Below are 21,949 nucleotides of genomic sequence, written 5' to 3'. Positions count from 1 at the left end.
TCAGAGTCATGGAGACTGGTATTAATATTCACTCTTCACAGAGAAAGTAGTTGAGTTTCAAAGAAGTGATGTACTTAGCCCAAGATAAGAGTTAATAGGTGGTGGGGTCATACTTGAATCCAGGTCTTTCGAAACCTAAAGTCTGTGTTCTTCTGTCTAGTGTGTCACTTGCCCAAATTCATTTTCCTTTCAGTCCCATTCCATTTCCTCACCCTCTTTATGTATTTATATGTCTAGCTATCACACTCTTCTCTAGTGACAAAGCTTTTATACAGAGGAGCAAATGACTGACAATAGTCTAAGCTACTTTCTCTGCAAAGAGATTTGTATTTTAATGATGTAAGTTAGAAGCTGAAAGAATACAATGACAGCAATGGAATTCCATTCTTTGTTCAGAGAGGGAGATTTCAGAGTTGCCTTGTCAGTGTCTGGTAAGTTTCACCACTTGAGCTGAAAGTTGTGAGTCTGAGTTAAAATCTGGCCTTGTTCTGAGCATCCCTGTTTTTCTTTGGATTTATATTCTTGGTGTCCCTTTACTCGCACTAATTCCCAAATTCTTTGTACAAGGAAGGAATCTCCAACCCATTTCCTTTATGTCTGAAGTGATGGAAGACTTGGCCCTCTTGGAGGAAGGTGCTTGCAGTGGATGAGAACAAAATTTTTCACCATTTACACTTTTCTAAAGCCACTCTTGCTTATGTCCTGGTTCCTCTGTCATTTCTAGGTCTTGTGAGGATCCTTTTTCTTGGGGTTCTGGGCCGGCCCTGTCTAAAAATATTGTCAGAGTTGTGGGCATGCTTAACTTACTAGTGTCAGGAAGAGGCTGCGATGGACCTTGGGCTCTGGGTGTTCTTTTTGGAATTCACACTGCCCTCTCAGCCTACATCTTTACACCACTTTGTGGTGGGAGCCCTCTGAGGCCCTGAATCTGATTGTTCAGTCCTCCGGAATACATTTGCAGCTGGGGCTGGGAAGCAAGGGTTTTCCCTTAGGCTTTGTCTATTCCCTGTTTCAGGAAGATAGGTGGTCTTGCCAAGAGCCTGGTCAGTGAGAGCTATCTTGCTCACAGGCGTTTTATTCTGTGGCTCAGTATTTAGTGAGCTCTGCTCATTCAACATTGATCAGCAGTTTCATATCCACCCTAGAGATTCCAATTCTAATGAGTATTGCTTTGAAACTCAGGGACTCCCTAACACTTAGCATGAATTATTCTTAACTTTCCATCTGTATTCATTTATTCAATCAAACACATACATGCCATCTTGGAAATCTGGAGTGTGCCCAGGGTGTGTTAGCTACTTTAAGAAATGTAAAAATAGAGGTTCTTTATTACATCATTCAGTTTATACTTTTGCCTTTGCTGAATTTATTTTTCAAACCAAAATCAGGGTATACAGTGGGCATTTGTGATTTTTTGTTTTGAAGTAAAAGAATACCTAATGAAGACTTGCTTAAGCAGGGGGGAAAAAGGGGTTTTTGGCTCATTTAACTGAAAATCCAAGAGCATAGATGGTTTCAGGTTCAACTGGTTCTAAGGATTCAAATAGTCTCAAGACTCAGTTCTCATCATTACTATCTTGACTGCAGTATCAGGTTCTATGTGGTAACATAATAGCGGCAACAGACTCACACTTTGTCCTTAAGGTTTAAATCCAGAAATGATGAACCTGTCTCTCTCCCAGAAGTCTCAGCAATATCTTATTGGCTCTGGTTGGTTGAGTCATGTGAGCATCTTTAAGCCAATCACTGTGGCTAGAAAAATGCAGTGTGCTGATTGGCTTAGACTCAAATTACATGTTTACCCTTACAGCTGGGCATGGGTTTAACTCATTCAGATTACATGGACTGAATATGAGACGGAGTGGTTCCCCAGAGAAAGACTGGGATAAGACACCAGCATAATGGCAAAGGGATGATGGGAGGCCAAAGCTACAGATATCCACCACACCTACTCTGATCAAGAATTTTTGAACTTCTGGACATAAAGTCAGATTGGAAGAAGTAATATAATGCCAGTGTATTGTCATTTCTGGAACATATTTTTTGGGCAATGTAAGTTTGTCACAGAAAGTCAGTGATTTATGGTCACAGAACTGCTATCTCAGTCTTGATAGTTTTAAAAATTATTTGGTAACATCTCCCAGGAAAAACCAACAGGGAAGTGTTTTGCCCAGTTCTGGATACTGTTGACAATTTTGAGAGACATTGTTTTGAAAACTTATTTATTATATGTGCTGAGTACCTCTAAATTGCTTTTAACATCTTGCAGGGACGTATGAAGTGCTCTGAAGGCTGCCAACAAAATGTTAAGTCAGCCCACTGACAGAAAGGAAGAGAAACCTCAGAAAAACATTATTGCTTATGTTCCATCTGAATCTGAGCAGCTGACCTGAGGAAGGAGGTAAGAGGAAATGAAGGAATGAAATACTGAGTAAGCACTTTCCTAATAGTTTTAGAGGGAGGGATTCTACCTTTATCACCGTAACTCTGCGGGAAACACCCATAGCTTCAAAGACATTGGAATGCCTTCGCTTGTAGAACAAAACTTACAGAATGAAAAAGAGACCTCAGCACAAATTTCTTTGAGCAATGTTTACTAACAGACTTAGGTTATCCAAATGATTCCTCAAAAAGCGCTTAAAATTTTCAGGAAAGCAAACAAAATTATTAATCATGAAATATTCATTATTATTAGTAGACATATTTTATGGCAAATACACAACAGTAAAGTTGTGCCAGGACAGTGGTCTGATAGTGTTGGGAGACACAGCCATACTGCATAGATTGGAAGTCAAGGCAGTGGAGAAACGGTTATAGATAAGTAGAAGCCATAGAATTCAAGAGCTTCCAGGGAAACCTCTATTCCAGTGAATGCAGAGTCTCACTGCTAATAAAAGTATTTGAGTAAATTCATTAAGGATAAAACCATGGTAAGCTCCCAGAGGATAGAGATAGACCTGTAAACTCTGAGATGGCTTGTCCTTTGGAGATTTGGGTGGTAAAATCACTGGGCTGAAAGGTTTTTGCTATTTATTTTGCTTACATAAGTTAAATTAACATGATGTATTACTTTTGGAAGGATTATATGCCAAAAGACTGGCGGTTATTTTGATGGTCCTGAGGTCTCCTAAGGGACAAGCTTGAGGAGGGACTTAAATGGACAAGGATGAAATAAGAAGCAGAAGAGGCTAGTGGTCTTTCTGATCCAAAGCTGTAAGGCCCAATGAACCAATTGAGTTTCGTCTTTCTTTTCCCCTTTCTCCTGTCCTATGTGCTTATACACAAAGTTCAAGACAACTTTTGCCCCAAAACTGCCTCAACCAAAAAATGCCTGAGTGGTAGGTAGAAAAGAGAAGCTCTGTTTTTGGTGTTCAAAATCCTTTCCTTTTATGTTTTGGATGCTTTTCCTTGGAATTACCTTTCCTACTCTTTGAAGAGGTGAACTTTAGAAAGGAAGACTTATAGATGACTTTGGTTATAGCTGCCTCTTAGGTAAAAGAAGCCCTCTACGTGGTTTATCCTAGGTTACTGGGGGCTACAGTGGAATTGAGGCCACAGTTTTCTTCATGGTAACACATAGGGGATCTCTTCAGGATGTTGTTCCTGGCATATATGACACTATAGAGGAGGAAAGGGAAATGGAACAGGTGACTGTGCAGAAGTGGATTCTAAATTTTGGTATCCTTGATCCAGACAAATTTAGCCTGTTTCTATCACTCACAGTCATCCTAGGTAGAATTTAAACTTAGATCAATCTGATTTCAAATCTCGTGCCTTTTCTTTGAAACATTTTCTACTCAGAAGCAGTGTCATGGAGGACAGGTAGAATTTAGAAAGACAAGAGGGGTGGGGCAAGAGGACCCAAGAGAGGGCAAAAGAACAAGGAAAGGCATAAGGACGAGAAAGCACTGGGTTACTAAGGATGGAATGTGGTGGTGATGGTAGAGTAATTGAGACCTCTGGTGCTGGGAATGGGGACTCTAGATGTAGTGATAATGGAAAAGTGATAGTGGAGAAATCAAGACGAGGAAAGGACCCTGTCTTTGGAAGGTGGATGGAGTAGTCTGGGGAGTCTGAGCAGACATGGACTTGGTGGCAGCAGACTGTTAGGGGCAGGAGCCTTGTGGCTCCTGTGGTCAGCAGTGACTGATTTTCCTGAACTCTTTCATAGACACACCAATCCATTGGCTCCAATTCCATTTTTGCATTGGAATTGCATTTCTAATCCAATTCGTCAGTCTGTTGGCATTTCCTCTGTCTCAGGGGCCTGCGGGCTTATGACCGAAGAGGTGCAGCTCCCAGTCCCCCTCACTCAGCACTGTCAGTTGGCAGAAGTTAAGAGTACAAAGGATATTGGTGGATGGCTCAGAGTTCCCACAGCTAAATTTTGGCCAGATTAAGGCCTTTAGATTGAGTCACAAGTGTGAGAGAGATTCTGGAAGTAGAGAAAGGTGGGTTTAGAAAGAAAAAGTGGTTCCTTATGAGCTGATCTAATCACAAATGAGCAAAGAAAACTCTGGAAGCTGGGCAACATGCTGGATTAGTAAATGGGTAAGGATTTTCACAAAACAAACTATTTCCACCTCCCACTCCTCGATTGCCCTTAACTCTTTGGAGTTGGCATGGTAATGATGCATTTAGTTCCCAAAACCTGTAATGGAAAAGAAGGCGGCAAACTGGTTAAAACAAATAATGACTCACATGACTAAAATGTCTAGAGGTACAGAGTGCAGTCTTTAGGCACATTCTGACCAGGGCTCTGGCTCTATTTGTCTGGTATTCTTTCTGCTTTGCCATTTTGAATCAGTTGCATTCCCAGACTGGCTTGCCTTGGAGTTCAATGGTTGAAGCAGTCCTGGGCTTCACATTCATACACCATTCCATTCAGAGAAAGAGAGATTCTCTTTTCCAAACCATCAAAAGTCCTGAATTTTATTTTAATTAAACCAATTACTCTGTTGAGGAGGAGGATATGCTGTAGGACTTTTGGGGCCAATGCGAGGAATGGGGTTGGTAGATCAATCTCACTCAGACCCTGTGCCTACACAATGGATGGTAAGAGATAGATGTTGGAGGGAGAGGGCAGCCAGCAATGTCCTCTCCAGAGTCATCAGAGCAATGCACAAGTGTATCCATGCTATGGTGAATATGTGGAAGAGGAAAAAAACATGTTTACTACAATAATACAGATCTGGGGCCATACCTGGAATGGGTATAGCATTGCAGCAGAAATATTTTTTCTTGTTTACCCAAAATATACCATTGGGGGCAAAGGCAATGATTAGAGGGTCATCTTCTCTATGACATTTCCATAGCTTTGTCAAAGAAATAGGTTGATAGATTGATGTATAGATGGATGGATGGATAGCTAGCTGGCTGGTGGGTAGGTGGCAGATAAATTGATAGATAAGGCAAATTCTATGGGTCTGTGTGTCTGTTTTTGTGCCAATACCATGATTTTTTGGTTACCATAGCCTTGCGGTATAGTTTGAAGTCAGATAATGTGATGCCTCAGGCTTAGTTCTTTTTGCTTAGGATTGCTGTGGCTATTTGGGCTCTTTTTTGGTTCCATATGAATTTTACAATTTTTTTTCCTAATTCAGTGAAAAATGTCATTGATAGTTTGATAGGAACCACAATGAATCTGTAAAATACTTCGGGTAATATTATCATTTTAATAAAATTGATTCTTTTTATTCTTTTTATCCATGAACATAGAGTGTTTTTCCATTTGTGTTGTGTCTGATTTTTTTTCAGCAGTGTTTTATAATTCTTGTTGTAGAGATCTTTAACCTCACTGGATGGCTGTATTCCTAGGTATTTTATTCTTTTTGTGGCTATTGTGAATGGGATTGGATTCTTGATATGGCTCTCAGCTTGGACATTATTGATATATAGAAATGTTAGTGATTTTTGTACTTTTTTTAAATCCTGAAACTTTGCTGAAGTTATTTATCAGTTCTAGGAGCCTTTGGGCAGACACTATGGGGTTTTCTAGGTGTACAGTCATATCATCTGTGAAGAGAGAGAGTTTGATTTCCTCTCTTTCTATTTAGATGCCTTTTATTTTTTTTCTCTTGCCTGATTGCTCTGGTTAGAACTTCCAGAACTATGTTGAATGGGAGTGGTGAGAATGACTTCCAGAACTATGTTGAATAGGAGTGGTGAGAATGGGCATCTTGTCTTGTTCTGGTTCTTAGGAGAATGCTTCTAGCTTTTGCCTGTTCAATATGATGTTGACTATGGGTTTGTCATAGATAAGTATTATTGTTTTGACTTACGTTTCTTCAATGCCTAGCTTGTTGAGCGTTTTTAACATGAAAGGATGTTGAATTTTATTGAAAGTCTTTTTCATCTTTTGAGATGATCACATGATTTTTGTTTTTAGTTCTGTTTATGTGATGAATCACATTTATTGATTTGCATATGTTGAACCAATCTTGCATCCCAGGAATAAAGCCTACTTATTTGTGGTGAGTTGACTTTTTTTGATGTACTGCTGAATTTCGCTTGCTAATATTTTGTTGAGGATTTTTAAATCTATATTCATGGGAGATATTGGCCTGAAGTTTTCTTTTTTCATTGTGTTTCTGTCAGATTTTGACATCAGAATAATGCTAGCCTCATAGAATGAGTTAGGGAGGAGTCCTTCCTTCTCAATTTTTTTGAATAGTTTCAGTAGGATTGGTATCAGTTCTTCTTTACACATTGGTAGAAATCAGTTGTGGACCCATCTGGTCCAGGGCTCTTTGGAGTTGGTACGTTTTTTATTACTGATTTAATTTTGGAACTTGTTGTTGGTCTGTTCAGGTTTTCAGTTTCTTCCTTGTTCAACCTTGGGAGGTTGTATGTTTCCAGGAATTTATCCATTTACTCTAGGTTTTCTAGTTTGTGTGCATAGAAGTGTTCATTATAGTCTCTGAGGGTTTTAAAAAAATTTAGTGGGGTTGGTGCTAATGTTCCCTTTGCCATTTCTGGCTGTGTTTATTTCTATCTTTTTTTTTTATTAGCCTACCTAGTTGTCTCTCAATCTTATTTATTCTTTCAAGGGACCAACTTTTGGTTTCGCTGATCTTTTGTATAATTTTTCATGTGTTTGTTTCATTTTGTTAAGCTCTGATTTTGGTTATTTATTTTCTTCTGCTAGCTTTGGGGTTGGTTTGCTCTTGTTTTACTAGTTTCTCTAGGTGTGATGTCAAGTTGTTAATTTGAGACCATTCAAACTCTTTGATGTGGGTGTTAAGCACTATAAACTTGACTCTTTATACTGCTTTAGCAGTGTCCCAGAGATTCTGAAATGTTGTTTCTTTGTTTTCATTAGTTTCAAAAAATTTCTTGATTTCGGCCTCAATTTCATTGTTTACCCAAAAGTCCTGCATGAGCAGATATTTTAATGTCCATGCAATTGTATGGTTTTGAGAGATCTTCTTGGTGTTAATTTCTTTTTTGTGCTGTAGTCTGAGAGTGTGATTGGTGTGATTTTGGTTTTATTGAATATTTTGGGAATTGTTTTATGGCCAAGCATGTCATTGATTTTAGAATATGTGTAACATGTTGATGAAAAGAATGTTTATTCTGTTGTTTTTGGGTGGAGTGTTCTGTAGATATCTGTAAAGTCCAATTGGTCAAGAGTTGAGTTTAGGTCCCAAATATATTTGTTAGTTTTCTGTCTCAGTGGTTTTTCTAATACTGTCAGTGGGGTGTTGAAGTCTTCAAGTGGTGATTTAAGTTTCTATGTAGGTTTCCAAGAACTTATTTTATGAATCTGGGTGCTCCAGGTTGAGTGCGTGTGTATTTAGGATAGTTAAGCCTTCTTGTTGAATTGAACCCTTTATCGTGATGGAATGCCCTTTTGGATTGTTGTTGGTTTAAAGTCTATTTTGTCCAAAATAATAATAGCAATCCCTGCTGTTTTTTTGTTTTCCATTTGTTTGACAGATCTTTCTTCATGCTTTTACTTTTAGCCTATGTGCGTATTACACATAAGGTGGGTGTCTTGATTATAGCATATTGTTGGGTGTTGCTTCGTTATCCAACTTGCCACTCTGTGCCTTTTAAGTGGGATGTTTAGCCTGTGTATGTTCAAGGTTAATATTCATATGTGTGGATTGGTCCTGTCATGTTGTTAGCTGGTTTTTAATGTAGACTTGATAGTGCAGTTGCTTTATAGTGTATATAGTCCAAATTCGTTTTGTGTATATAGTACTTAAATTCATTTTGTGGTGGCCTATAATGGTCTTTTGTTTCCATGTTTAGTGCTCCCATAAAGACTTCTTGTAATGCAGGTTTGGTGGTAACAAATTCCCTTAGCATTTGGTTGTCTTAAAAGGTTTTTGTTTTTCTTTCGCTTATGAAGCTTAGTTTGGCTGGATATAAAATTCTTGTTTGGAATTTCTTTTCTTTAAGGATGGTAAATATAGGCCCTCAATCTCCTTGGGCTTGTAGAGTCCACTGGTGGCCTTGTGGGGTTCCCTTAATGCTGAATATAGGCCCCCAGTCTCCTTGGGCTTATGGGGTTTCTGTGGAAGGGTCCACTGGTGGCCTTATGGGGTTCCCTTAATGCTGAATATAGGCCCCCAATCTCCTTGGGCTTATGGGGTTTCTGTGGAAAGGTCCACTGGTAGCCTTATGGGGTTCTCTTTGTAGGTGACCTGCCTCTTCTCTCTAGCTGTCTTTAATATTTTCTCTTTTGTGTTTACCTTGGAGAATCTGATGACTATGTGTCTCAGTGATGGTCATCTTATATCGTATCTTGCAGGGGTTCTCTGTATTTCCTGAATTTGAATGTCAACCTCTTTAGTGAAGTTGGGGAAATTTTCATGGACAGTATCCTTGAATATGTTTTCCAAGTTGATTGTTCTGTCTTTCTCCCTGTCAGGGATGCCAGTGAGTCATAGGTTTCATCTCTACAAAATCTCATATTTCTTGGAGGTTCTGCTTATTGTTTAAAATTCTTTTTTCTGTATTTTTGTCAAACTGAGTTGATCAAGGAATTAGTCTTTGAGCTCTGAGAGTCTTCACTCAGTTTAATTTATTCTGCTGTTAATATTTTTGATTGTGTTATGAAATTGTTGTTGTGAGTTTTTCAGCTCTATCAGATCAATTTGGTTCTTTCTTAAAATGGCTATTTTGTCTTTCAGCCCTTTAATCATTTTACCGGATTTCTTAGAAGCTTTGGATTGGGTTTCAGCTTTCTTCTTAATTTGGTGATCTTTATTGCCATCCAGATTTTGAATTCTGTGTCTGTCATTTTAACCATTTCAGTCTGGTTAAGCACCATTGCTGGAGAGCTAGTGCAGTCATTTGGAGGTGGGAGACACTCTTGCTTTTAGCATTGTCAGAGTTCTTGCATTGTTTCATTCTCATCTCTGTGGGCTAATAGTCCTTTAATTTTTGAAGTTGCTGTCCTTTAGATGGGGCTTCCTGCTTTTATAGTCTTTGATGCCCTTGAGGATTTGACTGTGGTATAGGTTGGGTTTAGTCAACTGGCTTTGCTTCTGGATGATTTAAAGGTGCCAAGGCTCAGTTCAGCACTCCTTGGCTGAGTTCTCTAACCCTGAGTGGCTGGGACAAGGCCAGTGGCTTTATTCTCTGGCCTCTGAAGGTTAAGCATCTGCTCTGTTGGAGGGGCTGAGGTGTTCCTGGTCCACTGGCAACAATACTCTGATGGGGGTACCAGAAAAAGCACTTTGTCAGGGCAGTGGTAGTGGTATTTGTGCTTGCACATGTATGCCAGTGGCGGTGAGGTGGTAGGGTCCACATTGTTTGCTTTTGCCAGCAATGCAGTGGGGGGAGGCTGTGAGTGGGTATGAGCTGACAGGGCCCATCTGCAAAAGCTTTCTGATGGTTAGGCGGAATCTGCCAGTGAGAGAGTTATGATGGTAGCTGCTGAGAAGTGCCCTGATTGGGCGACCAAGGCTGTGTTGTAAGCAGGTGTGACCAGGCAGGGGCCCTGGGAGAGGCTGGCATACAGGGCAGTGCTCAGATCAGACTGCCCCCTTCCCATAGGCAAGATATCCCTGTTCTGTCCAGGTCTGACAGTCAACAAAGAACAAAGCCACCTAGAGGAATATGGCAAGTCTTGGTGGATGAGCATCTTTGCCCATGCTCCACTGCCCCCACTGCTGCACTAAACCCTTTGGGCTCTACACAGGCTGGATCCCTGCTCCTGCCAACTTTTTAAATAGCTCTCCATGCCAATTCAAATGTCATTGTGGGTTGTGGGGTCTCTTGCATCTAGGATTTCCAGAGGCCCACGGCAAGTGTGGCTAACTCTTGCATTTAGGATTTCCAGAGGCCATTGCAAGTGTGGCTCTCTCCATGCCTGTTTCACTCTTTCCCCAGGAGCTGCTTGGGGCCAGGAACAAGTCCTGGTGCTCAGCAACCCTGTGCAGGGTTCCCAGATTCCTCTCACTTCAGCCCAGGGTCCGTGTCCTCCCTCTGTCTGCTCTCAATGCCTTCCTCTGGAAGATCTGATTGGAATGTGCTGGTCTTCTTAATGGTCTGGTCTGTCAGTGACAGAAGCTCTTCCTGGCTGTGTCTAGTTTGCCATCTTGGCTTTTTCAGTTTTAAAAAAGCAAGAAATCTTCTAACATCTAGGTGTTTGGCTACTGTTTTGCATCTCTTCACATTCCAGGATCTTTCCTTTGCTCAAGACAGGTGATCAGGTCTGGCTGAGAGACAGCAACACTGTTTTTGTGGCTTCTGGGATTCCTGGCATCTTAGTTACGTGTCTCCCAATACCTGCAGATCATAGAGTCACAGAGGCTGTGGGAGAGTCACCTGGGACTCCAAGAGCAGTGGACATAGAGCAGTAAAGGCAGGACCTGGAGCAATGGTGTCCCAGGAGAGTTCTCTTTCAGCTCCCACTTCAGAAACTTATAACAGAATGTATCCACACAGCCTGGTTCTTCTCTGCCCTGAACCTTGATCTTGACCTTATACAATACATATAAAAATTAACCCTAAATAGATCATACTTTCATATAAAAGCTAAAACCATAAAATTTCCATAAGAAAACATAGAGGAAAGTCTTTGTGACCTTGGCTTAAGTAAAGATTTCTTAGATAAAACACAGAAAGCAGAAACTGTAAAAGAAAATATTTGATAAATTGAACTTCATGAAAATCCAATCTTTTGCCCTTTTAAAGACTATCTTAAGAAAATGGGGCCTACCTGAAGGACGATCGGGAAAAATAACCATCGGGTACCATGCTTAGTACCTGGGTAATGAAATAATCTGTATGCCAAACTCTTGTGACATGAATTTACCTATATAACCTTTCGCATATACTTCTGAATCTAAAATAACAGTTAAAAAAAAAAAAAGAAAATGAAAATACAAGCCTCAGACTGGGACAAAATTTTTGCCAACTGTATATTGAATAAAGGACTTATATCCAGAGTATATAAAGAACTCTCAGAATTCAGTATTAAGAATCAAAACATTGAAATTTTTAAAAAGGCAAAAGATTTGATCAGGCTCTTTACCACAGAAGATATATGAATGGCAAATAAGCATATAGAAAGATGCTTAACATTATTTGTCACAGGGGGACTCCAAATTAATGGTACCTCAATGGAATACTACTACATACACATTAACATGGCCAGATATAAAAAGACTAATCATACAAATGTCAAACGGAATGTGGAAACAACTGGAACTTTTGTGAATTGCTGATGGAAGAGTAAAGCAGGATAGGCTCTTTAGGTAATAATTTGGTGTTGTCTTATAAAGTTAAACATATATTTACCTTATCTCCCAGCCATTCTCCTACTGTGTATTTATTTTAGAGAAATGAAAACATATTCTACATAAACATTTGTATGCAAACGTTCATGGCAACTTTATTCAACATAGACAAAAACTCGAAACAACTTACATGTCTACTAACAGGTAAATGGATAAGTAAATTTTGATACATTCGTACAATGGAATTCTAAGCAATGAAAAGGATAAACCTAATGATATGTGGAACAACACAGATAAATCCTAAAAGCATCATGTTGAGTGAAAAAGCCAGACCTAAAAGACCATATACTTTATTCTTCCATTGTGTGAGATTCTAGAAAAAGCCAAAATGCAGTGATGGGATGCAGAGCAGTGGTTGCCTGAAGAAAGAAAGTTGGGATAGAAGCCAAAGGGAATGTTTTGGGGCTAATGCAGATATTCGATATCTTGACTGTGGTGGTAGTTAAAAGATTATATTCAGTTTGTCGAAACTAATCAAATTGTACCCTTAAAATGGCTGACTTTTGGTACATAAGTTAAGCTTCAATAACTCTCATTTTAAAGCTTATTATAGTGTGTTTTGTGTTGCTGGTTACAAGGTTTCCATGTTATTGCACAGTGGGTGAGGTGTTGGAGTGCTTGAGACCTGGTTTAGGGTGCATGGCGGAGTACTGTGAGGAAAGCGGGGCAGCCTGGGCTGCAAAGCGTCGGCAGCTTTACAGAAGACAACCTCTCCCTCTAGTACCTAAGGAGTGACGTCATGTTTCTTTCTACTGGAGCCCCCATCAGCAGCCCGGGTTCCACATTTGACTGCACAGGTGAAATTCCCAACTTCTGCCTGGTGAAGAAGCTGTAGGCTCAGAAGTTTGAGGAAGTGAAGGAAAAATATCAGCGCTACTGAGGAAAGGGGAGAACAGTGGACTGGAAGTGGATCTAGGGCTGCACCTGACTCACAGTTACTCACTGGTTCTCCGACCTCGGGGCTTTTCCTTTGGCCATAGACTCATTGATTTAGCCAGAGCTGGCTGAGCACTCTTCCTGGGCCTGACCCTCTGTGATCCACCAGAGTTGCAGGGGTGACTTCAATTTGTTCCTAATTTCAAAGATCTCACAGCCTGGGAAGAAAAGCAGACAGAGGCATAGATAACTATTATAATGTAATTGGCAAGTGCTGTGATACGAAGATGTATTCAGGATATTACAGGGGCTGGGACTCTGTTAAGCCTCAACAATTTCACATATTAAATATAGGTAATAACAATAGCAACCTCCCAAGATCATTGTGAGGAATTAATGAAATATTTAAAAATGCATTTTCAAGCTATATGTTGTATAAGTTGCATATGAAACAGCATTCACAGCATGTTTCAGATCTCTGTGAGGCCGTAGCTGGCTTTAGGCCCATCTTTAAGAAATGGAGTATGGCTTATGACTGAATAAACTAATCATAATAATAGCTACCAGGTGCTGAGCAAATACTATACTATTTAATCCTCATAAACATCATGCAGGATCCGTACCATTAGCCTCATTTTACCCTGGAGAAAAACAAGACTCCTAAAAGTTATAGAACGTGTCAAGAGTCACCCAGCCAGTGAAGACTGACTTTAGTGGAAGGCAGTTAGAAAGGCAGGATTCCAGGTCATTTTTTTCCCCCTCTTAGTTAGACTTATGCTGGTTTTGCTGTGCTTGTGATGTTATGAAGGACCACAAATCCAAACCCCTGCAGAATCCAGGTAGGTAATATAAAAGAGGGAGGGAGCTGCAGAGCCAACCATTAGACAAGTAGAGACTGGGGGGAACTGAGGGGCAGGGAACATGCCCTGTTTGAAGAAGTGAGCTGCTCCCTCTCCAGCCACACATGCGGTGCCAAGCAGGAGTGCCAGCTCCGTGTGGCTATTGCCTGTAATATTCGCAGAGAAGCAGAAATTTGAATTTAAAAGTGGATCTAACAGTGTAGTATCCTGATTTTTGTTGTTAAATAGTTCCATATTAGTAAAAATTTTGTGTAGGCCTAACTGAACACATTGTGCGTTTAGTTTGCAACATCTGGTCTACGTAAATTTTTTTGGTGGAAGACTAAGAACCAGAAAAAAAATTGCCATGGCTAAATTCAAAGATCTGGCATATTGTATTGCATTTTCAGATGACAGACTATTTTAAACCATCTTGGTCAGTTATGTGGATAAGATTAAGTAATGACAGATGGGGCAGGGCTGCTTTTGGGGTCTAGAGCAGTGGTTATGTGGGCTATGATCACCTGTCTCACATTGGAAGATTGTGTTCCCTGTAAGTTGTCTCTAAAATACAGCACAACAAAACCCACAGGGAACTGGGAAATGGGGGCAGCGGCCTGCCTTCCAGACTCTGCAGCCCAAATAAAATAGCTTTTGAGGGAAAGACAGCAGTAGGGTTATTTGCCACTGTTTGCAACAACTTCATTAATGAGTACTGGCCTCAGGGCTCAAAGTCAAAAAGCTAAAGAAATTGAAGGCTAAAGTTTCTGATTCAGTGAATGAAGTTTTTACCTGGTTATAGGTCTATTGGTAATGCTTGTCAAAGGACAGAAAGCCTTGATTTGTATATCATAAGCTAGAGAAACCTCAACCTCATTTATTAGTTCAGGGTTCAATTGGGAAGATGGGCTGTCTAGAGAGGCAGAGGGTGAAGAGGTGCAAGTCACAGTGCTTGCTTGCATCCTACCACTAGTGCTCAGAACCTGTGCTGTGTCCCTGAGTACTGCAGTCAGGTGCTCTGCCAGATCAGAGACAGCACCTGTGATGAGGGGCTGGAGACACATCCCTTAGGTGCCGGGATGTGGAGTTATGACACTGGCCTTCAGCGTCATCTAATAAATAGTTTCCTGGATTAGCTCATCTCGGTACATTTTTGGCTCCTTCTTTGGATTGCCTTTTCATATGTCAATAATTTGGTAATGTCGTTGTTTATAGAGAGAGTTAAATGGTAAATCAATCTTTCCTCTGGTGTGGTTCATCCAAATTTGCTTTTTGTCATCAATAGTTTTGGAAATTGTTTTTCAGTTGTACACTCTATTTCCATAAATGTCATGTAAATTTTTAGAATTGTCACATTTGGGAAACTGTTAAACATAAAATTAGTTTAGTTCTTTATGTAATTTCTGCATTCTTTGAGGCATCTTTTTCTATCTTGTCATCTTTAATATTTCTGGGAGTTTTAGTCAAGTCAAATTGATACGTCCTTAGGAGAACTGGCCAAAGCATCTTTAAAATGCTTAAAATAGAAAAAATATAAAAAGATAATGAACAGAATCAGAAATCTTGAAAATTAAATATATTTCAATAGCTGAGTGTGATTTTAATTTATGCATTATTTTGTCTCATAATTTCTGTCACTTTTACTTATAATTCTTCTCATAAGGATCCTAGACATATTTATTTAAAGTCATTATCGAAGTGTCTATAATTTTACTCTCATCTGGAATGAATTCATATTTTACTATTTATTTTGTCTTCCATTGCATTTGATTTCCACATGTATTTTGAATTTGGGTCATAGGCTTATTTCAAGAGAGAGATCTTGCCTCACCTCCTTATCTTCACACACACACACAGTTTTAGTTAGGGTGCGTTTGGCCTCATGTAAGAGGAAACCCAATCAACATTGGCTAAACCATAAGGACATTTATGATTTACTTTAGGATGAGTAAGGCTGGGTATTCCAGGGTTCACTGAGTGGTCCAACAATGTCAGGACTCAAGCTCAGCCTTTCTCCCTTTCCTTAATAGTTGCCGAAGCTGTCTCAGCTTCAGGCATACTGTTATTACCACGACAGTTTTGGAGTCTTGACATATTTGCTTTACATAGATACAGTGAGGCTAATAAAATCAGATGACTATTCATTTTAACCCATTTGGATGAGTTCGAACCTTCTTAAAGGTGGCCTCAATGTCAGGGAAAGGTAAAAGAAATTGAAGTGGAGCTTCAAGTGGAGCTACTGATGCTGCAATTGTTCTCAGTCTAAGCCAATCCACAAAAGCCACTGCATGGGAAGAATGACCTGTGCCTTCCTTTATCACAGGGTTTCTAGCCATTCTGCCTCTGACACCTCAGCTGGTGGAACAGCTGAGGCAACAGGGTACACAAAGCCTATGGTTTATTTACACTGAATGGCCCCATTGCATGAGTCAACAGATCTGCTGCACCTAGGAAATTCCTGAGTGCTGTTGCTTAGGCACTGACTTTCCTTTAAAACTTCAAGATCATTCTTTGGGATCGTTATCTAGCCCTCAACATTATGAAGAAAAATTGCTTAAAGCTTGAGAATAAGGCGGAAATGTAGGCAGATATCCTTCTAATGGTTAACAGGTTCAACTGAAGATTAATTTTTTAATATCTATGAGAATGTACCTGTGTCTGACCTTGCTATTCACTATTTGGTCCAGACATTGTAAAGTTATATGCCAATTTTTAATCTGTTTTGCAGAAAATAACCCCTCCCCTGCCACCTCTCAGTTGTGGTTTTACTGCCCTGTAAGACAGTGACTAGTTTTGCATCTGGCCTAGCAATCTGTTTTTTTTGTTTTTGTTTTTTAAATTTTGTTTTCTTTTTCCCCTAGCAATCTTATTCAAGGGATACCCTGTTCCTCATAAATTCTTGGAAGCAGCTCTATCACCTTATTGGCATCACTTATGGTGGAAAGCATGCTCAGACCTGTCATTTCAAGCTTCTCCTCCCTTTTTGTGCCCTAATATCTCATTGGCCAAAGCAATAACATCAAATTGAAGGGCAAGGAACTTCTCAAAAGAAGGTAGGAATGAATATTAGCCAAACATATATCTTACCTACTATAGTGGATAAACTAGAACATTTCATTGGAGGAAAGGCTAGTGTACTCATTGTCAGATTCTTATAACAAAAATGATCATGTACTATATAAAATACAAAAGTATCCAAATTGACTTCTCAGCTAAAGTGCTGATTGCAAATTGCACCCCCATCAATGTGATACTGCAGACTTAGTTGAACACAGTGGAACTAACAACTAATTTCGAGCCATCCAAACATGGTAATGCCATAAGCCTGTACTGGTATCACACAGAGAATTTCTTTTTAAATGGCTATCAACTGTCACAATTTTGTAGGTAAACAGATAAAGTTGTCGTGACATGTTCTTACGAAACTAAGGTTATACCCATTACAACAAAATCTATGATGTGACAGTTTGAAGCAGATAGAATGTAGGGTGCTATGGTTTGTGGTCCAAATCTGGCCTACATCTGATTTTTGCAGATAAAGTTTTATTGGAACACGGTCATGCACATGCCTTTATGTGTAGTCTGTAGTGGTTTTTATGCTGCAGTGGCAGAGATTATAGGTCTTACAAAGCCTAAAATGTTGGTTTTCTGGCCTTTTACAGAAAATGCTTACTGATCCCCAATCTAGAAGAACTCCACAGTTGTAATTTTTGCCTGCTTTTGAGCTGCCTCTGGATAGAACACAGTCTATAAAACCAGCGAGGTTAATAGGATGTCATGGCAAGATTTGCTAACCCCCAGCCCATGAGCCTTCACTGAGGTGTGGAGTTAGAGTCTGCGGGAAGATTTCTAATGGAAACCCCTGCTAGGGGACCTGCTGATAGCTTCTCCCTCCCTGTACCTTCTTAGGTTTTGTAGAAAAAAAGTTTTGTGAAGGGAAAAATGTTCTTGGTACTACCATCTCTCAAGGATTAGAAATGTTTACTTCTGTCACACATCACAAGCTAAAAACAAGGGATGTTTATTTGAAAATATGAAAATTCAATTTGCAGAAGTAGGGACAGGCACATGCAGTGTTGGGCTGTTCTCTCCCCACTGACATTGCCAGGATTAAAAATAGCCGTTCTGTTTGTCCTTCAGTCCTGTATTGAACCGGAGCCTCTGAGCTGCATTCTCCTTAGCTTCATGCTTAATGAAGCATAATTTGTATTAATAGCAGCTATTAAATCTAAAGTGCTTAATAGGAATTTAGAGTGGAGGGTCTGAGTCCCCAAGCTCCTCAAACATGGTCCCCAGAGAGCTGAGCTCAGGCCTGAACACCAGCAGCAATGAATCTTGGGCCTGGTAAGGTGAAGCAGCTGTGTTTAGCAGGAGGAGAAAGGGGGAAAATGAATGAAGAGACAGGACTCGAAACCTCCAACTCAGCCTGGGGTTTTCTCAAGTTCCAGGTTCTGTAATACAAGGGGGTCCCTTATTCATACTATGTCTGCATTCCGGAAAAGATTGCTGAGTGCTGGAGAACACATGGGCTTGACAATTGTACACACTTGCATTCAGATTTCGTGCTGCTCTGTGACCTGGCTTTGGTCTCTTAACCTCTCTGAGCCTCAGGGTTTTTTATCTGAGAAACAAAGATAATCAAGTGGTGATAACATAATGGGAGTTATTGTGAAGATTAATGGGGGAAAGATGCATAGCAATGAAGATTGGATGTTGGATCTGCGTCTCTCTGTTTTCCTGTCCTTCTCTAAACCCAATTATATTTTAAATACAATCTGGAAGGATTTTCATAGAAAATTATTTTGGGAAGCCAAATAGCTTTCTTTTAGACCTGCATTAGCGAAAATGTCTCTGACTTGCTCAAGCTTCCCTTTCAACATTGTGTCGTTTGTGATTTGCTTTGTTGTAAATCCCCTGTTTAAATGTTTATCTCCACCCCGACCCCAGGAGCTCCTTAAATGCTGTGAGAAGAAAATGTGTTTTTCTCATCTTTCACTCCCATTGCCTAGGACAGGGTCTGGCCCCAGGTAGGTGTGCGATCAGTTGTGGTTTCTGTCATCACTGCTATTTTACAATTAAGAAAACAGTGTTAAACACAGGGACTTGTGTCTGTCTGGATATTACCGACTGCTTGCCCTTGTTGAGAGGATTAACTATAAAAATAAAGCTCTTGGGCAGGGCTTGTGCCCTATAGTTATTTTTACTAGAAGTGTTCTATAGTATTTATTACAGCAAGAAAAACTGAGTCTCTTTCAGTGCACAGCCGGTAGCTTATTCTGACAGTTGCACATTCAGCATGAATGTCCTTTTCTGCACTGGACTGTGGGTGGGTCCGCGTGGTAGAGGCCTGGCTCCACACATGGCTTCTGCTCAGCACTTGGGTAGAAGGAGACAGCAGCAGAATGTGAGCCTTCAAAGAAATTACCAAGTTGTGCAGCTTGCCTTTGGAAGGGAGTCCATTTGTGGCAATTACAATGTTCTAGGTCCATTTAAATGTGCCCAGGAAAAAAAATAACTTCAACCATCTACTAACATCCTGAAGCAGGAGCATTAATAACAGCCTTGCCTTGAACTTGGGCAGCCAACAGGAGAATACACACAGTGAAGGCCTGGCTATGCTAAATCAATATGAGCCTGAGCATCCTCACTGCCCCTTACCTGTGACCTGTGCAAAGAATCAGCCATGGCAGAGGATGAGAGAATTTTCCATTGCTTTAGAGAATGGTGACACACTTTCCATTTCATGTGCAATTCAACAAGCCTATAGACTGTCCACAGGGCAGGAATGTGCAACATAGGATTCGATTTCAGGTGATTCATCACTTCTGTGTTGCCTTAACTACAATGGCCCAGTTACAGAGGGACTCTTTGCTGGGCCATGTGCATCAAAAACAAAGTTTCTATGATTTCTTACAAAATTAAACATACTTGTACTGTATTATCTCCCAATCATGCTCCTTGGTATTTACCCAAAGGAATTGTAAACTTATGTCCACACAAAAACCTGCATATAGTAGCTTTATTCATAATTTCCAAAATTTGGAAGCAACCCAGATTTCCTTCAGTAGATGAGTGGATAAATAAACTGGTACATCCAGATGATGGAATATTACTCAGCACTAAAAATTAGTGTACTGTTAAGCCATGAAAAGACATGCAAGAAACTTAAATGTATATTACTAAGTGAAGCCAATTTTAAAAGGCAACATACTGTGTAATTTTAACTATATGACATTCTAAAAAGGCAAAACTATGAAGACAGTAAAAAGGTAAATGGTTTGGGAGAAAAAATGATGAATAAGCAAAGCACAGAAGATTTTGGGGGGCAGCAAAACTACTACTCTTATGACACTATAATGATGGATACATGTTACTGTACATTTGTTAAAACCCATAGGATGTACGACATCTTGGTATAAACTGTGGGTGGAAATGATGTGCTGATGTAACAAACGTACCACTCTGGTGGGGATGTTGATGATGGGGGAGGCTCTAGATGTGTCTGGGAGAGGGTATGTGGGAAATCTCTCTACCTTCCATTCAGTTTTTCTGTGAACCTCAAACTGCTCTAAAAAGTTGAAGTCCTTGAACACACAAAAAGCCAAACAAAGTTCACAGGACATTTGCTCATCTGTGGAGTACAGGCTGTTCTGCAGTTTTGCTGACTGACCTGGCAGACTCTGAGGCAGATCCCTCAGCCCTAGGGATGTCCAAACCCTTGGGAAAGAAAGGACTCTCCGTACATAGAGGAATAATCAGAGGCCTAGACGGGGGAGTGACTTAGGGAGTCACAGAGGCAGGGTGATAGTAACACAGCCAGCTCACTAACTCATCCCTTTCCTTTACTGAGCAAGTCCAAGGTGACAGCACAGGGCTGAGATAGAAGGTAGAGATATGAAAAACAGAGTACCCACCCACCTGGGAGTAGATCTCGCTACTATGTATCCTTTTAGTGAAAATAATACAAGATCATGAATATAGCTAAAATGTGAATATTTATTTAGCATAAGAAATTACATCAAATTTTACATTTTTAAAAGCTGAAAAGTTCAGAAAAACAATCCTCTACTTGAATTAACTGACACATATCTATATTTGCTATTATATTTTGATAGCACGCTCTTTGATCATCTCTTCATATGACAATGATTTTGTAATGTTATTTCCCAAGGAGGACCAAAAGACAATTCAGTCCTTTCTCTTGTATAGTTTATCATCAAAAATTGCTTTATGTTATTGAGAGTTGGGGAAAGTTTCTTTTATCCTCAGGCATCATTATGGTAATGTCTTGTAAGAGCGAGGATTGTTGTGAATTTGGAGAAAACCTCTACCTTGGATATATGAATTCTGCACTGCATCTCTTCTGCTCTTTTATTTCTTGTTTGATAGTGTGTTGATTCTTATAACCTTTTTATCCCTTCTGTTTTTTTTAATCTATCTATTTCTGTTTTTTGGATATCATGATTCTTTCCTTATCTTCCTCTGTGCCATCAGCTTTTTAAACCATGTGATATAGGAGATTTGGACATTGTGAAGCCTTTGCTAGTCTCTCAGTTGATATTTTTGACTTCCACTAGGATGCTTCCTTTCTGTTATATTTGAGTTTTGTGTTGATAATTAATTCCAAAAATATACAATATTAATCTGAAATTAAGGCATACACAAAAGAGTTCAAATACATGTTTAACATAGTACCCTGTGAACTTACTTTTATACTACATACATTGTGTAGCAATTTTGCCAGACTGGTTTCTTCAGATCATCTTCCTGCATTGGTGATGATTTTGTATGCTGTTTTATCTGAATCTTTCAGGTTTGGGCAACACAAATTGTTTCAGATGCACCAAGATCTGTCCTGATCCATAGGGATGTTTAAAACATGCTACTTCCCATATAAACATGTTCTCTGTTTGTAGCATTGTTACAGGTTTGTACCCTATAGCACAAGAATGATGACACAATTTATTTTGTGGCATTCCCATAAAAAATTTTTAAATGTGTGCCAAATGTATAATTGCATATGTGACATTATTGAATATATTCCTGAAAAGAGAGGCATTTTCAATCTAGATGTGGAAGAACATAGAAGTCTTTGCTAGTAATTTTATGCTTCCTGTGATTTTAAGAATATTACACAGATAAGCTTCCAGCTCTGAGCGTTTTAAACTTTGCTTATCTTCCACCTCGAGGTGCTATAGAGCATGTTCATATCACAACACAATCTCTGGCCCTGCACTTTTGTACATGATACTGGGGGGGTCTGTACAGTAGACAGTAAGAATATTCCACAGAAGTTAACTGTGAAGCACTTTTGTAAAATACTCCCACTGACCCCAAATTAAACCTATCCCACAACCATTTCAGTGCCCCCATATGAAAGGAAGTGACATAGAGGGGAAGTCAGGTAGAAAAAGATGACATTTTTAATGGGTTGTGTTTGAATCTTTTTGACAAATCATATGACCATGAGAAGACATT

This window comes from Mandrillus leucophaeus, unplaced genomic scaffold (assembly GCF_000951045.1).
Source record: "Mandrillus leucophaeus isolate KB7577 unplaced genomic scaffold, Mleu.le_1.0 Scaffold1335, whole genome shotgun sequence".
NCBI lineage: Eukaryota > Metazoa > Chordata > Mammalia > Primates > Cercopithecidae > Mandrillus > Mandrillus leucophaeus.
The sequence above is the reverse complement of the archived record's forward strand: the minus strand, read 5'-3'. Positions refer to the sequence as shown.